This window comes from Phascolarctos cinereus, unplaced genomic scaffold (genome assembly GCF_003287225.1).
Source record: "Phascolarctos cinereus isolate Bilbo 61053 unplaced genomic scaffold, phaCin_HiC Scaffold_9;HRSCAF=440, whole genome shotgun sequence".
Lineage (NCBI taxonomy): Eukaryota > Metazoa > Chordata > Mammalia > Diprotodontia > Phascolarctidae > Phascolarctos > Phascolarctos cinereus.
Window position 1 is genome coordinate 170,908,926 of NW_027556402.1, and position 18,819 is coordinate 170,927,744.

Genomic DNA, 18,819 nt, shown 5'->3' on the forward strand with positions numbered 1-18,819 from the left:
AAGGCACTCAGTGTACAAAATAGGTATCAGATACAAGGCAGATATTTATTTCCTCCACTATAAATGAATTGCTTAAAACACAGATGACTTATACGTGCAAATTAACAAATTAAGGCATAAAACAATGACCCAAGCTGAAGCTAGCTCGTATGGCTGGAGAGCCTTTGTTAAATTTTCAGTGAGATCATTTACATCTCAGATATCAGCAAACACCGTAAGTCAGGTATTGATTTATTGTTTTGTTGATTATCTAGACTTAAAGAAGTGATGGAGAAGATGTTACGAATTCAGTTTAAACTTGTGTGTGTCTTATACACAAATTTCTTTGGAAATTACCATTACACAGGTGCCCATCTATTTTACCAGGAGATAAAGAAAACTTTATGAAACTATGGAACAGATGTTCCACTTTCATCTCTGACCCATCCTGTTTGAAGAACTCACAAGGTCCAAATCTCCTGGCAGCCAGTCCACAGTTCTTCAGTCCTTTTGGGTTCATCTTCGTCAATGAGAATTGAGGTAGCCACAGCAAAAACTTCTCATTGGGCAGGTGAAACAATTCATGAATCCAGGCACTCTTAAACTCACAAAGCAGCCACCAGTGCTGGAAATATCCATCTCTCAGGAGAGATAGTTGCTGCATGCCCACCTGTGCTCAAGGGAAAACCACAGAGCAGAAAAGGAAGCCAGGGCATTAAGGTCCAGTCTCAAGCTCATCTGCTCTCCCTGCCATTGCCTCTGGGGCAGTAGGGAAGAACAATCTCTTCCCCTCCTCCATATGCTAGAAGTTCAAAAGAGAGTTAGTAGTCTCAAAGAGACCCTCTAAAAAGATGGGAAAATGGAACTTTTCTATAGTTTTTATAATTATTTAAATATAATCTCAGTCATAGGGACCACTAGTTGCTGAGTTATACATGTCCTTTTTCAAGGGACCAGAGCACATGTTCCCACAGAAAGGGACCAGAGGACCAGCTCCATAGGAAGTACCCCAATACATCCCTCCCTATAGCCCCCTTCTATAGTCATAAAAGCAAAGATATAGAATTGGATGGAACTTTCCTGGACATCTAGTCCAAATCCATAATTTTACAAAAGAGAAAATTGAGGTGAGGACTAGCTTAAATGACTTGGAAAGGGTTCCATAGATTGTAGGTGCCAGAGATGGGATTTGAACCTAGGATCTCTGACCAGCACTCATTCCATAGTACTATGTTTAGGGATCAATCTTTAACCTTCATGCCAAGATTTCCCTGACTCTCCACTCTAAACCTGATTTTACTTCAGACTCCCTGTCCTACCACAAAAGCTGTTATATTGCCTCTTTCCCTAGGGAAAAGTCAACATCTTTCACCATCAACAAAATAAGATGGAAGAGGGATTTCTTCCATTTCAGAAGGATTTTCAGAGGCACAAAATCCTTTAGTACAGACCCTGACCTTCCCCTTCTTCTTTTATTCCCTAGGGTTTCATTTTATTAGCACTAGAATAATATATTTTAAATCTAATAGAAAACCAGAAAACAATGGTGCATTTAATGATGTCAGTAACAAGTACTTGTCAGAGCCTGGCTTGCAATTACAGTGATTCCAAACATTTCTGGAAGCAACAATGAACAGAAATAAAGAAGAGTCTTTCCAGCTCTGTCAGGCCTGCCACCACTTTAGCAATAATACACTCAGCAATAAACCTTGTAAACAGAGCCAGGGAAGCTTGAAAAAAACTTGCATTATGATTCGACTTATTTTGCTTTTTAATTAAAAGAATCTCATAAATCTAGATGTGGATTAAAGTCTTCTAAAAGACAGAAAGTAATTTGGGCAATAAAAATAATTAAGCTTTCAAAATATGTAAGAACAATTCATAAGAGTAGAAGAAAACCCAGAGTGCCCTTTCTTAGCTCTTCAAATGATCTTGATTCCAAGTACAGAGCACAGCTTGTTTTCAGTACTGTCTATGAGAACTAAAATAGTTCTGCCTGTATTGAACTTAAATTCAGTGATCTATGATAACTATCAAATCTCATTTTATTAGTTTGGATAACATAGTACACATTCTGAATTTGTGGGTTGCAAATTACACTGTAGATTGGTCAGCAAAGTTTTCTGAAAGGAAAGATTAGACAGCCATGTAGGGAACAAAACAATTTGGGTTTTGGTTGAGGGAAAAGGTCAGAATCCTCTTTTCTTCTTCACTCAGCCCAGTCCCCAGGGCCTGCATGAAACCCAAGGGACCCCATGGGAGACAGGGCTTGAGTAGTCTCCTCACAAACTTCTTCACCCAACTGCTTTGAAGATTTGCTAAAGGGAGTGCCTGGGAACGGTTTGTCCAGTATGAAGTGTATGATAGGAATTAAGAAGAATGTTCTGTCACTTAACTCTGATTGCCTCACCAAAAAAAAATGTTCTGACTAAAATTCTAATAAGATTTAGCCTCTGAGAGTCCAAAATTAGGGGAGGATAGTCAGTTAAAAAAAAAAAGATGCCCAGGAGTTTCTCTAGCCAACTAGTAAAGTGGAGCTGCCTTGCATTGTCATAAGAAAAGATGGCACCTGGGGCTTTCAACATAAAAAGTTGGAAAACTCCTCCACTTATTCAAGGAAAGGCAGAGAGCCTCACCTGCAGAGGGGCTACCTAGAAAGAGCAGAGAAGGTGTCTAGCATTAAGCAGCGTAGAAGAAAGAACAAGGGTAACAGAGGACACTAGCTCAGGTCAGTGGTAAATGTGTGCCATCCTTGGCTACATGTTCCCTACCATATGTGTTCTTTGCATATATCTCTTCTCATAATAGCGGTAATCTGTAGAGAGTGTACCCTGTATGTGTGTGGGGAATCTTTCTTGTCACTTTTTTTTTTGCCATGCAGTCTAATTAAATGTCTTTCACTTTGAATTAATGTATCTGTAGGTTAAGCCACAGTTTTGAATAGATGCTGATCCATATTCACTACATGCCCTGAATCTAGGACAGAGTTTAGAAGGGGCCCACATGTGGGGATGGGAGGCAGAAAACAATCATTTAAGCTATTATAGTTTACTTTCAGAACTGACTTTTCTTACCTTGACAGATACTAATACTAAATTCAAATTAATGGGACATTCTACATCTTGAAATATAGGCAATGATATGTTTGCCTAACCCTATCAATGGTTATGCTTACTTAAAGGCTGTATAAGGCAGTGTGGTAGTAAAGAAGGAAGTAAAGAAAGTGAGAGCAAAAGGGGGTGGACTTTAGCGATGATCCAATCCAACCACTTCATTTTACAGAAAAGGAAACTGAGACACAGAGAGCTGAATTGATTTGCTCCAGATCACACAGCAAGGAGTAACAAAGCTGGGGTTCAAATCTAGAACTTCTGAGTCCACGTCCAGTGATCTTTCTATCATACCACAATGACTGTCACTTAGCTTTAAAATATCACTTGAACCAGAACAAGATGGAGAAGGCAAGAAATGACAATAATTTATGTGCAAAAGAACTAAAGGTTTTTAGTTAACTCAGAGTCTCTGTCTCTTTCTCTCTCTCCCCATATATATCTATACACACACATGTATTGCAGAACTACAGAATGGCATAAAAATGTCCAAAGCTTTTAGAAAAAAAAACACACAAATTCTTTTTTTAAAGTGACTAGAAGTTATAGTTATATTCCTGCAAATGGGCTCCTAAATGTAGGTGTGTTGTGTTGGTATGCTTTGCCCATTTAGGTTATGTGTGTTCATGTGCATGTGTCTAGATGTGGCTCAAAGGGAGGCAATAACTTCCATCTTAAAGTCTCCTACCTCCACCTTTCCCCAAGGGAGCCCTTTACACCTGCCAGGAGAGGAAGCAGGAGATTGGAACCAGAGGTTGCTCACACTGAGATTCTCAGTGAAAGGAAATCCCAGCCTAGAATTGCATCTATATGGTTCCTTAAATATTGTTAGTATAGAAGAAATAATTTTTAGGTTAAGTTCTTGGTTGCTATACTTTACTGGAGGAGTGCTCCAAGCTGTATACCCAAGGCTTGACTCTCTTCCCACCAAACGTTGCACAATGAACACGCTTAGTGAATAGTGAATAAATTCATCTTCACAAGTCAATAGCAAAACAAAAATCAAGGAAGGTATACATACAAGAATATGCCAGACAACACACCTGAATGAGCTTTCCTATGGAAGCAACATAACTCAACCCAGCTGAGAGAAAGTCTCAGATCCTACTTGAGAGTCACTAGAGAAGAGGCAGCTAGGTGGCGCAGTGGCTACAGCTCTGGTCTTGGGGTCAGGAGGACCTGAGTTCAAATCCAGCCTTGGACACTTGACACTTCCTAGCTGTGTGACCCTGGGCAAATCACCTAACCCCAATTGCCTCAACTAAAACAATAACAAAAAAAAAAAAGAGTCTCTAGTGAAGTAAGCTGATGATAGGGATGTGGTTAAGGTTGGCTTCTCTTTCTCTCTTGAATCTGGAAGTCAGAAAACCAGGATCTCTACTCTCTCAAGAGGAGCTGCCTGTACATAAACATGTATACAAAAGTATAAGATAAGGTAGAAAAGGCTAGGGACAAAGATACTAGACCAGAGGGTCATAGGATCCTTTGTTTAGAGCCAGGAGGGACATAAAAAGTCACTTAGTCAAAGTACTCTAGGAAAACTGGAGGAGGGTCAGATCATTTCAGCTGGGAGCAGTCAGGGAAAGAGACACAGAAGCAGCACTAGACGACCTCTGAAGTTCCTTCCAACTCTACATCCAAGAATTGGACAGGCTAAAACAACAGGCTTAATCTCATAGGATAAAATGTGATAAAGGTGGGAGAGAAACCAGATAATTTTACCAAGTGCCTCCTTATGTTGCCCTATTTTTTTTTAAGGCAATTGGGGTTAAGTGTCAAGCTAGTAAGTGTCAAGTGTTTGGTCAGAGGCCAGATCTGAACTCAGGTCCTCCTGACTTCAGGGCTGGTGCTCTATCCACTGCACCACCTAGCTGCCCCTAAAATGTGATAAAGGTAAATGTGATTCTGTCATTCAACACGTTAGCTCTCTCTTTTAGTTATGTGTCATCTACAGATTTGATAAGCACCCCATCTATTATTTAAATCAATGATAAAAATATCAAATTGCACATAGCCAAAAACAGATGCCTGGAGCACTCTAGTGGAGATTTCCCTCCAAATATTGACAATCATAATGATATCTAGTAATATCAGTTCTAAAGCCACCTAATTGTATGTTTCTAATGCACATATCTTCATTTTGTACACAGGGATCAGTGACAGGGACTCAGAATTTACAGTGACAAGTTCTTTTTAGTATCCTGGTCACATTACATTCAATCCTTCTTCTCCTGCTCCTTAGAGTGAGGAGAGAGAGGGATGAGTCAGCAATGGCAGTAAACTATGACTGGTGGGTTCACAAAGTATGGATAAAACACTCAACACCAAGCATTCATACCAATATGAATGTATCTTTTCTCCTGGCTTGAATGTAATTAGTAAACTCATTCAAGTCTTTACCTTAGACTGAAGAGTTGTGGCTGTGAGCCAACCTCCCTTTGTCTACTTATGTATAATACTGCATATCCTTTAACTTCCAGAAGCCACTTTGAATCACTTTATGGTCTGGATTAGTGATTCCCAACATTTTCTGTTCCATGAATCTCTTTCAACAACAACAACAACAACAATGTGTTGTGAATCCCTAGGGTAATTTCTTATTTTTAAATCAATATTATTTTGTATATTATTTTAGACTTATTTATCAAGTGTTTACAACTGATAACTTTCGCCCAAGAAAGCTCCAAATTAAAATTTTATTTTTTTATTAATTCATTTTGATTTATCAACAATCACTTCCATATGCTTTTGAGTTTAAAATTTTTCTCCCCCTTCCTCCCGACCACCCTCCCCAAGATGGCGCACAATCTGATATAGGGTATATATATACATTCTTATTAAACATATTTTCAGATTAGTGATGTTGTAAGTAAAAATTAGAACCAAAAGGAGGAACCCAAATTAAAATTTTAAATTACATAATTACAATGATAAAGTATAATGTTTTATTCCATTTAAAATTATTAAAACTAAATTCAAAATTACAAAATTATAAAATAATTACAAAATTTTTATTTGGGGCATTCTATAAGAAGTAAAAGAAGTAAGTCAACAAGATCTCATGTGATTATTATTATCTATAAGGCTTCATATTAAATTTCCTTATTTTACAGACTTTGTTGAATATAAGTACTATTTTAATTTAAAAAGTTGCAACTTGGAACATGTTTAACATAACATAATAATCATATTTAAAGTTAATTTGATGTTGAACTTTTTATTTGAAAAATGGTTAGCAATATTTGGTACAATACCAGATAATCATAGTCTTAAATCTGACCCTGATTCAAGTTTATTGCTTTATTTTGATTTGAAATAAGAATAAAGTAAAAATGCCTGCTCACACAAATATGTGGTGGAAATCATAAGAGGATTTTATAAGCTCTCTTGATAAGAGATGAAAATTTCTTTTTAAAATATTTAGTCACCTAAACAATCAATGAAAATGAATAGCTAGTTATCATGTAAAATATTTACTTTTCTACTAGCTAATGGCAAATGCTACATTAGATGATAAATGTACATAAAGATTAATTGCATACATTGCTTTGTTTTTAACAATGTTTATATATAAATTAATCTTTCTAAGGAAAAAAATCTCATCAGACATGATTTTCTTCTCCTCTACTGGCATACTAGCTATCCTCTCACAGAAACTCTACTCAATAATTGACTAGTGTTGTCAGCCAATTCATTCTATCATGGCTTATAATGCATGCACCCAGCAGTAATGATTGTCAAACAGTCTGGTGTTTATTCTGCAAGAACACTAATGTTTATAATTTCTTGATCACATGATTACACAGCTGATAAGTTATAATTACACGGTAACAGAGATAAGTGAGGAAGTTACTCTGGTACAATGTTCAGAATTCAAATGAATTCAAATATCTGCATTGGGAATTATTTGTGCTCAAATGTTGCCTTGTGGTGGTTTAGCAACAATTTGACGACAAGTTGAGAAACTTCAAGAGCACATTGTGCTTAGTCAGAAGTGCTCAGTTTGATGTAATTTCTGCATTATCACCAAAATCATTGCACATATGATCATGATGATTTTGAATCACTTCAGAAATGAACCTAGGATGCTTCAAACATGTGCTTGTCACCAAAGGAAAATGTATTTATAATTTGATCATTAATTGCTGCTTAAACTCCCATTAAAGAATTTCTAGCATGCATCTTTTGGGTCTATGAGATCCACTGGTCTGGATGAAGATGGCTTCCTGGGTTATAGTTATACGTGCAGCTCCAATTTCCAGAACCAGACTAAGATGGAGACTTGAGGGTGGTGTTCACATAGAAGCATAAGGATCATTGCATCCTTTTTAGTAAGCAATTGTTCCAACTGTGGGGATACCATCAACAAGCCTCTGCTTCTATTCCTTGAAATCCTAGCCTGGATCAGAACAGGAAGGTTGTTCATCATGACACATGACTTAAATTCTTCCTTTTCCACCCAATTATCATTTTACTTAACAGAGGAAATAGAAGTAAAATTAGAGTTTTGGTTTATCATAAATATCTCACTTCACAAGCAGCCCTGAAGATGGCATTGTGCTTTTCTTGACAGTGATATGATCTTCCAGAATAAAAACACATCTTGGGATAAAAATAGAACCATCAGGTACAGTGGAAAGAATACCAACCCTGGTATCAGAAAACCTGGGTTAAAATCCCTACTCTGACACTTATTACCTGTGCAATGTTGCTTATTACCTGGGCAAAGTTGCTTAATCTCCCTTGCATCTCAGTTTTCTCACTTGTAAAATAAGATAGATTAGATAACTTCTGAGGTACCTTCCAGTTCAAAATTTGTGATCCCATGATCTCAGATGAAAAAAGAATTGTCCTTTGGCTAATCTAATGAGAGTGCAGCTAGGTGGTACAGTGGATAGAGTGCTAGGCCTGGAGTCAGTAGGACTTGAGTTCAAATCTGACCTCAGGCACTTACTAGCTGTGTGACCCTGGACAAGTCACTTAACCCTATTTATCTCTGTTTCCTTATCTGTAAAATGAACTGGAGAAGGAAATGACAAACCACTCCAGTATCTTGGTCAAGAAAACTTGAAGCAGGGTCACAAAGAGTCAGACACGAGTGAAAAACAACTGAACGACAACAATCTAATGAGGAGGGTTTTGAATATTGTTCACTAGGGATGCCTCAGTGCAAGTCCCAAAGTAAGCAAAATAGATTTTGCTTTAGAAGGAATCTGGAAACTCAGGGCAGAGTTGTTAAGATATTTTGATGAAGCTAAAATGGTATTGCAGGACAAACAGAAAATAAAATATTCTATCTGAAAGGTTTATGTGGGTCAAGTCTAATTTTAATGAGCATCATAAAAAATTCACTATAATGAAAACATTTCTAATCCTTGGCTGAGGGCCCAAACTAATAGTCTTTTGTGTATCTTCTGAACACAGAATTCTCTTCAACAGATAATTAGATAAAATGTTTTATTCCTTTCCTCCCCTTGTCTGATGGTTACTCATGACAAATGCACAAGAAAGTAAAACACCTGATTTTATGTAACATAGAGTAAGAACGGACACTCCACACAGATTTCCTGTTCCTTTATAGAATCTGTAGGCCAGGAGACCAAGGTCATAAGCTTAGAGCTGGAAGACACTTTAGAGGTCATCTAGCCCAATATCTTTTTATATATGAGACCCAGAAAGTGAAAATGCCTGCCCAAATTTACCTGGTAGTGTCAGACTGTCTTCTGACTCCTACACTGGCTATACTCCCCTCCCTTACCTATCTTTGCTCCTTGGCCAACTGGCTTTTTTTTAACTTTTTTTTTGGCTGGCCAATGGGGTTAAGTGACTTGCCCAGGGTCATACAGCTAGTATAACATTCTTTTTCTTTTCAGCATTTACCATAGTGCCTGGAATATTACATATGTTGAATGCTTGTCAGCCAACTAACTCCAAAATCTACTTCCCTTTCCACTACACCACTGATGCCTACCATAAAGGAAGTGTTAATCAGGAAAACAAATCCCAAACTTCAGAATTTCATTACTCTGTGGAAAGAACATTGGATTCAGTGTTGGGGCCCATGTTCCAATCCTGACTCTGTCACATGAGACTCTACCTGTATGAGGCTGGGGAGTCACTTAATCTCCCATTGATAGAGATCAACCGGCAGCCTATAGTCATGTGCAGCTTTTAGCAAGAGGACAGGGCCCAGTTGTCACCAGAAGTGGCCAAAGTACATGTTCAGTCCCATCATAGACATGTTCATAGATATGTAAGATACATATTACATATAACCCTGTATAAAATGATGGGGAAGGACCAATGACCTCTAAAGTTCTTTCCAACTCTAAATCCTATGATCTGGTAAGAAGGTTCCAATGCAAGAGGGGGAAAAAAACAACAAGAAGAAAACAAGTCGCTGCCATATTTTTCTTTTCTTTTCTTTTTTTTTTTTTTTTTGGCTAGGCAATGGGGCTAAGTGACTTGCTCAGGGTCACACAGCTAGTAAATGTTGTGTGTCTGAGGCCAGATTTGAACTCAGGTCCTCCTGAAAACAGGGCCAGTGCTCTGTCCACTGCACTACCTAGCTGCCCCTGACATATTTTTCTAAGCTAAAGTTCTCTAAACACAAGAAATGGGAAGGGGGAAGGAAAGAAAATATGCTAGGCACTTTGCTAAGTACTTTTTTAACAAATACTATCTCATTTGATCTTCCCAACAACAACCCTGAGAGGTAGACGCTGTTATCACCATCATTTTACAGTGGAGGAAACTGAGGCAGATGGAGATTAAGTGACTTGCTTCAGGGTCACGTAGCTGAGAAATGTCTAAGGCCAAATCTGAGCTCATCTCCCTGACTCCAACCCAGCCCTCTGTCTACCTCATTTCTTCTGAGAAATCATATTCTAGCACCGGCCCTGAAGTCAGGATGACCTGAGTTCAAATTCGGTCTTAGACCAAACACTTGACACTTATTAGCTGTGTGACCCTGGGCAAGTCACTTAACCCCAATTGCCTTAAAAAAAGAAAGAAAAGAAAAGAAGAAAAACCATATTCTTTATAAGCAAAAAAAAAAAAAGGGAGGGGTAATAAGATGTTCCATTGGCCAGTGCTAAGTGGAGACCTAAAAAGCATTTGGGCATGTCAGGATGAAAGTAAACCAAGACATTGCCACCAAAGAATACCGACAAATAGCAGAACCACTCAGGGGCTGACCTGGGAAAACCACAATAGAAATAACAAGCAGAACCTGCCCTCTCTTACTCTCTTGAAATATAAGGGCTTAACAGGAAAATGCCGGTCAAGATGTCAAAAAAAAAAAAAAGAAACAAAAAACTTTCAATGTTGCTTTTTAATTCCTGTCATTGTGGTGGGGGAGGTTTCCACACCTCCAGAAACATAGACAGGGACCACCCATGACCGGCAAACACATATGAAGGGACAAAATGTGTAGAGAGAACATAAATGGCCAGATGACTTTATAAGACACACACATAGCCAGAGAGCAGGTAAGTGTGTGGCAACTCGTTTCTCTCACAGGACACACCACACATTGAGGTCCTCTGGTGATGTCATGGTGCTGCTCTCTGCAGGGGTTCTCCAGTCCCAGTGGGCATCATTCCTGTTGTCGGGATGCTGTTGCTCTCTGCTGCCACCATCTGGTCTTCATCTGTAATATCTGCTGGAGTTGCTTTTCTAGGGGAGACCCCGATTTTTTAGATCATAATCTCTTCATGGTGTAAATCTGCCGGTGAGCTAGAGAAGCCTTCAGGCACTCTGAGTTGTGTCTTTTGAGCTGTTGTTCAGGGTATCTCAGTTTAAACTCTTACCTGAGTTTTAATCTGAAATTCCTGTTAAACTCCTATCATAGCCCAGGGTCCCTAGCTTAGATCTTCTTCAAATCATCCCCTGATATTTGCTTAGAAAAATTTTAAAGGAGTAGTGTGTTGGAAGGAGATTCTTTTCAACCCATAAAATACCCTTGGTCACCATGCCAATCAACTTAGGAGCAAGACTGGAAAGGAATGGGGTAGCCTGGTGAAGCTAAGAATTGAGGCTGAGGATATGCTTTAGTGGAAAGAATCTCTAAGATGTTCAGAACTGGAAGACAACAATCAATCAATCAATAAACACTTATTAAGTACCTATTACGTGCCCACACTGTAGTAAGCACCTACATATCAACAAGAAGCAGCAGAGAGAAATGATTATTTCTCTCTTGTACTTAATAACTAATCATGAAATTAGGACCAAGGTTTTCCCCTGTATCCAGAAATCTTAGTCAAAGACTTACCCAGGCTAAAATCTAATCAAAGACAGTAAAAGAAATTCTAAGTTTAGGTGAATGGGTGGATTCCTTCTCATTGGGTTTATTCAAACAGGTCTGGGAAAATGTGAATTCTTCATTTTGTCAGACAGGTGATATGGAAATTAATTAATAAGTCTCTTTGACCAAGTCTTGGGTGATCCAAGTCATGTATCCCTAAGACCTTCATTAGAATGAGCCCACATCTCATTGTAATAGTCATTCTCATTGTTAACCAATCAGAGTTGATTGTCACCCTCAGGAACACCCACTCTTCCAATGGCATATAAACTGTGAGCCCAGCACCATGATTCATCTTTGGAATTCAAGGGTGCCACTGACCTCTTTTATTAGTAAAATGCTAGCATTATTAATAAAATGACTAATTACTCAAAAATTATGTCTCTTGAACTTTTTAAACATCGTGCAGCTATAAAAGACAGTAACAAGTTGAATCTGTAACAAAAATCCTCTGCCATTTTCCCCCAGTATCATTAAAGGGTTTGGATTATTCTACATTATTCTTGAAGAGGCAAAGATTGGGCTGTTTTCTTTAGCTCCAGGTAAGGGCCTACAGAGAGAGCCTGCTATTACAGACACCCAACTCTTAATGCTAAGCTCCTTGACTGGCCTTGGAGAAACACAATATTAAAAAGAAGAGCTTCCAGATCAGATTTTTGAAAAGCAAACATTTGTACAATATTTGACTTAAGTGCTCAACAAACATGATTATCAGTTAAACTTCACAGCTTTGACTAGAGAGGTAAATATGTCTTTTCCCCTTATAAATGAGGAAGATCCTAAACCTCAAAGAGGTCAGGGGATCTAGGACCATTCTGAACAGGATCCAAATGTTCCATTTCATTCCATAACCCCCTAAGATACAAATGCTCCTTGATAAAACAAGAAAGAAATCCTCTTTTCCCAGCCACAAGTGGATGGTTTAGGATAAGTGTTTCTTAATCTCCTTTTTATGGGAGATACAATATCTTAAGATAAATTTTTTTTAAAAAATCAGTTCATGAGACTCTATGCACAGTGCTTACTTTAATTAAACAAAGAAGGAAAACATCTAAGGGCTTAGAACCCAGTGTAGAAAAATGTGAGAGACACAAATAAAGTCTTTTTTTCTTACTGAAGCCCTGAAATCCAACCAGGAGAATGCAACGTTCACACCTAATTTATTGTGACTTTCACAGGTGATCCCCAAGAGAGGGTAATTGCCTGTAAGACTTGAGCTGAAGGTGAACAAAACAGAAAGGACAGTCAATATTTGAAAGAGAAACTGCACCATGCCTATGATGCTAATCAGAAAAGTGCTAGAATGCTACAACGTGGTGTTGGATCTCCTCTTAATAACTAACACAATGTTTAACTTGGGGAGTCATTTTAATGTACATAGAAAATAGAGCATTCATTATCAAGTCTCAAGTCACTCATTTCCTCTGGCACTGTCAGGCTGCAGATAATTAGCTATTCATGCACATGTTGAAAAGAGATGGCTTTCAGATCTCTTCTTGGAAAGAACTAATGGGAAAGCCTGCAAATTTGAGACACTAAGCTTTTTACCTGAGCTATTTACCAGGGTGGGTTGCCCAAGACCTTTGCCCCTGGGTACCAGAATGTAGAAGGCACTAGCCACTTGGAAACAACAGGGTTTAGTACCTCCTTATTAGAAATAATTAGTTAAAATTGGAAGTTGTAAGATGGCAGACAGAGATGAGCTTCTCTCCTGCACTATCATGTCTGCCAGATGCTGACAGCAACTTCTCCAACAGCAACTTCGGGATGATGTCCTGGGGTCTTTGCCCCAGGGTGTGGTTCCTGGCATATACAACCTTTTATGTATGTTCCCTGGAAAAACATGTTTCCTACATGTGTGCCCTTTGTCATGCATATGTGCTCTCACTACCCTGTGTGTGTGTGTATGTGTGTGTATAAAGGATGTTTTCTTGTCGCTTAATTTGCTAAGCCGTTTGATTAATGTTATTTGCTTAGAACTAATGTGTCCTCCAGCCTTGTAAAAGTAAACACGCTGGTCAGTCTCCATGAGTTACGATTTTGAGTGGATATTGACCTACAAAGTGCCTTGAACTTAGTAAATGTTTCTGGGCGCCCCCAGTGCTACCTCTGTCAAGTGAAGGCATTGGACTGGATGATTTCTAAAAATCAGCCCTCTCTCTAAATCTTATTACCTCCATTCTCAGCTCTGTAGCTGCCATTCAACATAGAGATGACTACGACATAGGTAAATTCTGAGTTCTTCCCCACAAAACTGTATATAGCGCACTCCATATGGTTCATTACACACACACACACACACACACACACACACACACACACACACACACGAGAAACACTCTTATTGTGTTAATAGTTTTGCCATTAACTTGAGAAAGAATTAGGTTTCTACTGTGGAAAGAAAGAGACGTCCAATTTAACTAAGGCTGTTAACTCCAGGCTGAGCAGCAATATTAGAGAGCTTCAGAGATGTGAAACTAATAGGCAATTTGGACCTAGAAATGAAAAAAGCCCTATAGGCTAGTCACAGCAGTAAGCTCACTACCTAGGGATGGGACTGGAGCTGGGAAAGAACAGTGGGAACAGTCATTGGCCAGGCGGGGATTGTCTGAAGGAACAGCTTTGAACAGGCATATACCACCAGTGTATTTTCTGCACTTCATTCCCATCCACAGTATAGTGTCAAACTATACCATAGGCTTTCATTAAAAGCTGCAGAGCATGGACTGCAAAAGTAGTATGTAGAAAATCTGGATTAGCATTGTTCTAAGATTTCACTGAGATAGAAAATTATGCCTTTTCTCATTTATCCACTTTATTTTTAAATTCATCAAAGAAGAAACAAATCTAGTAATATGCTCACGTGTGAATATCATCATCATCATTATCATCAACCTCAACATCAACATCACAGTTGACAATTTATACAGTACTTTTTTTGTGATTTCATTCATTTGGGAAACTCTGTCTACCCAATCAATGCGTGTTGGAAACTTGACTGAAACTGGTAGCTTTGGAGAGTTTCCTGGGGGGCATTGAGCGTTTAAGTGGCTTGCAATGGCTAGTATAGAGGCAGAATGTGAACCCAGATCTTCTTGACTCTACACCACATTGCCTCTCTTAATACCATTCCATGAGTATGAAAGGTTGTGCTCATGTTTTCTTTTTTAAATTTATCTGCACAATTCTGTGATGAGGGCTGTAGCCCATGGAGCATAGAGAAGAATGAGCTTACAGGGGGTCATGCCATGGAACATGTGCAGAATCATCCTCCTTGCTTCTGGATGGCCAAGTGTGCTGGCTCAGCCCTGAATAATTCAGCTGCTTTGGGATAATAAAGTGATCCCTTTATTGGTACCTTAGACCCATATAGCAGAGGGGGAGGGGCTGTATCAGTTTAAAAAGAAAGACAATTTCCTGCCTTTTTTTCCCCTGTCACTAGAACATGTAGAAAATAGTTCTCTCTCCCTGGGCTCCCCATGAGGGGGGAAGGAGTGAGAGGACGTTTGAGTTTCCCCTCCATCCGACAAGAATGAAGACCTTTTTAGCAGCTAAAAAGTGTTGCTTTTAGTTGAGCCCAGACGGCTTTTCATGCTTTATGTTTCCTTCCTTAAGCAAAGGTGACTGATTAGTGCTCCTGAGGTGGACCAGTCTTGGAGGCAATCTCCTGAGTTAGTTTCCGATTTGGAGAAGATGACCACCCACAGGAGAGGAGTTCAATGCCTGGCCTGGCTTGTCAGAAGACATGGACTTCGAATTGTTTGGACCAAGGTGAAATGTAAAATGCCAATGAAGTAGTCCTGCAAATCACCTCACGTTTTAATCTTTGAGTTTCAAAGTGAAAGTGTAGTTATGCTACTGCAGTCGCTACTTTAAGTAAGCAGTTAATGTGCACTTAGAGCCTTTTATTTCTTTTGTGTGAAGAAAATAAGTAGTAGTCTTTTTCCAGACTTGGAGTATACATTGAATACCTTTCTTTTCTCTCCCCTGGGAGACCTAAGGAAATCTTAAGCTCCTTAAGACCAGGGACTGTCTTTTGCTTCTTTTTGTAGGGGCAGTTAGAAAGCTCAGTGGACATAATGCTGGGACTGGAGTCATGAAGACCTGAGTTCAAAAATCTAGCCTCAAATGAGGACTAGCTGTGTGACTCTGGGCAAGTCACTTAACTTCTGTTTGCTTTAATCCACTGGAGAAGGAAATGGCAAACCACTCTAGTACCTTTGCCAAGAAAACACCAAAGACATTGGGAAGAGTCCTGGAGAGTCAGATACAACTGAATAGCAAGTGTTTAGCACAGTGCCCGGTACCTAACTTAGCTGTAGGTAATTAACAAATGTTGATTGATTGCATGATTGATTGATTGATTGAATCAAAACCTCAAGGGCAGGAAGGAACTGTCTCACTTTTTGCTTATATTGGTCATCCCTGAGCTTAGTACAATTCCGGATTCATAGAAAATATTTAATAAATAAATGCTTGTTCCCTTCTTCCTTTAGAACCAGAAGAAGAATACACATCTTCTAATCCCTTTCTTTCCAGGCCATAATGAACTGAAGGCAAGAGGTTAGGTGATTTGCCTAAGGTCTACAGTAACCACAGTTGAGAGATTTGTCCCTTCTCACATTTGCTCCAACTTCAAGTCCAAAGCCTTTCTCCCGCTGCATGGCTGTGATGCAAACCCCTTGATGAATAAGAGCTAATCATAATTAATGACTAACATTCATAGAGCATGTTAGACTTGGCTATCTTTACTCATCACAGTATTATCAAGGAGTAGAAGAGAGTGAGAATAAAATTAGTTTTAATGAAGCAACTAAGATAAAGTGATTAAGGGACTGGGGAGGGGTTTGGGGAGACCAACAAAGATACTTAAATGATTCCACAGATCATCCAATTCAACAAACTTTAAACATAGGTGTGAGACACAGTGCTAGGAACTTGGGATATAAAGATGTAAACAGATCAAGTTCTTGCCCTCAAGAAACTTCCAATTGAACATGTGCTACAGAGCCGAATGTGACCATTACAAAATCTTTTGAAGTTTTAGAAGGGCCTTCTAACAACCCTAAGAAATTGCGTTAGGAAAATGGCTACCTACCTGGCCCAGCAGTAAGTTAAGCCATATATATTGTAAGTTCCTTGATGGGAATATTTCATAGGATCACAGATTCAGAGCTGAAAGGAACCTTAGAGTTTATCTAGTGATCGGTTAACCTAGAGTTTATGAACTTGTATTGTTATTGTTGTTTAATATCTTGATGACTATACTTCAATATAATCAGTTTCATTTTACTGTAGGCTTAACTCTAATGCCAGCATACTCCTAGTTTAGATTTGATGTTGGGATGAAATGAGGCACTCATAAGTCATTGAACATTTTACAAAAGAGGTTTACTTTGCCCTAATGCAACAAGGATATGCAACAAGGACAGTGTAGCACTTAGCTCCTCCTCTGTCCATCTGGAGATGTGTCTGGTCAGTAAGTCAGCAGAGTATGGCTATTCCCTTGGCCTCAGGCACCCATCAACTCTGAGAGGCCCAGACTGCATACACCCAGGACTTCTTATGCTTCTCACAGTGAAACTGCCATCAGAGAAGCTGGGGCCACCTTTATAACCCTATGTGTTTTATTTTATGTATTTAAAAACATCATTCTGAGGAGCCAAAGGCTACCCTATACAGCCAAAGGGGACCATCACACATATACACACAAATCTAGTGTATCATTGGAAAATGATGAAACAGACCTAGAGTGCTAAAGTGATTTGCTGAAGGTAACACAAATAGCAAGCAGCAGCACCAGGATGTGAACCTGCTTCTCCTACTACACATCTAGCACTCCTTCTATGATATTAAGCTAGAGTCATTTCTGCCTTTGTTTACCCAGTGTATTGCATAAAGTTGGCACCTAAGAAATGCTTGATAAATTGAACTTCAGGTAAAGAAGATTTCAGGCATTTGGAAGAAGATAGAAGGAGGGAAGCTTGTCATGATAACAAGATACATGATCAAAGAAGGGACAAAGCCATCTATTTGGATTGGAGTGACAAAAGGTAGGGAGGATTAGTGAGAGAGAATATGGTAGGAAGAAAAGAAGGAAGGAAGGAGGAAAAAAAGAAGGAAGCTTATTGAACTGTATTAATAGGTCCTTGAATGGAGTTTTGTTTTTGTTTTTGCTCTTTTTAAGGAAATTTTTCTTTGTAATGTTACAGGGAAAAGGCAAGAAAACAAGATGCCTTGTAATGGTCTAAGTTGAGATTATATTAAGAATTTTTTTCATAAATTTGCTTTTTAAAAATTGTAATGAAAGCAGATTTAGTTTCCATCGAAACATCTCCCTACTGGGATAACAATTTGGTTTTTGAAACACTGACTAGAACTGATTTAAAAAAATAAACAAAGATCAGAAATGTTTTTTATTTCTTATCATAAAGGCAATGTTGTAAAAGACGGAGAATAGGTTTCTTTCATGTACTTCTTGAGGGCAGAGCTAAGAGTGGTTGTGAATTATAAACAGACTTTTTCCCCCTCAGCTTAAGGAGAAATGTGCTAACAGAGCTCACCAACAATGAAACAGACTGCCTCATAAAGTAATGAGCTCCCCATCATTGTAAGTGTACATGCAAAAGCAGAATGGAGATGTTAGCAGGGATGTCATAAAAGGGATTCTTTTGTTGGGCAGGAAAGATCACTGGACAGTCATGACAGGGGAATTGAGTCAATAGACCTGGGTTCTAGTGCAAGCTCTGAAACTAACTCACTGTGTTACTTAAGGCAAGTCATAGCATCTAGATGTCATTTTCCTCATCAGTGAAATTCAAATCAGTTCAACCCAAGAAGCATTTATCAAGGGTGCTATGTGAAAGGCATAGATGACTTTACATTCTATTGAAGGGGTTGGTGACATGTAGTCATCCTTCCAAACCTAAATCTTATGGTTCTATGTATTACCTCTTTTACTCTATCCCCCTGTACTCTAATCTCAGCTGAAAAGGTGAGCCTTCTCACCAAGACCTACCTTTTAAATGTACCTTTGGTCCTATCCTCTCCCATCCCAATCCAAAAGATTGTCCCCACATTCATCTTCTGTCTCTTTTCATCTCTATCTCTGTCTGTCTCTCTCATTTTGAATTTTGCCCTACCAGTTCCTTTCCCAGTGCTTACCAACACACTAAAGTTTTCCTACATCACTAAAAAAAAACAACCTCACTTAAATCCTACCGTCCCTTCAACCTACAGTCTTATCTCTCTCCTCCTTTTCTCAGTCCAACTCCTTGAAAAAGTTGTCTGTACTCACTGCCTCCACTGTCTCTTCTCTCACTCACTACTCAGCACATCGAAATCTACCTTCTGATTTCATCACTCAACTGAAACTATTCTCTCCAAAGTTACCAATGACCAATTGCAAATTTTATGTCCTTT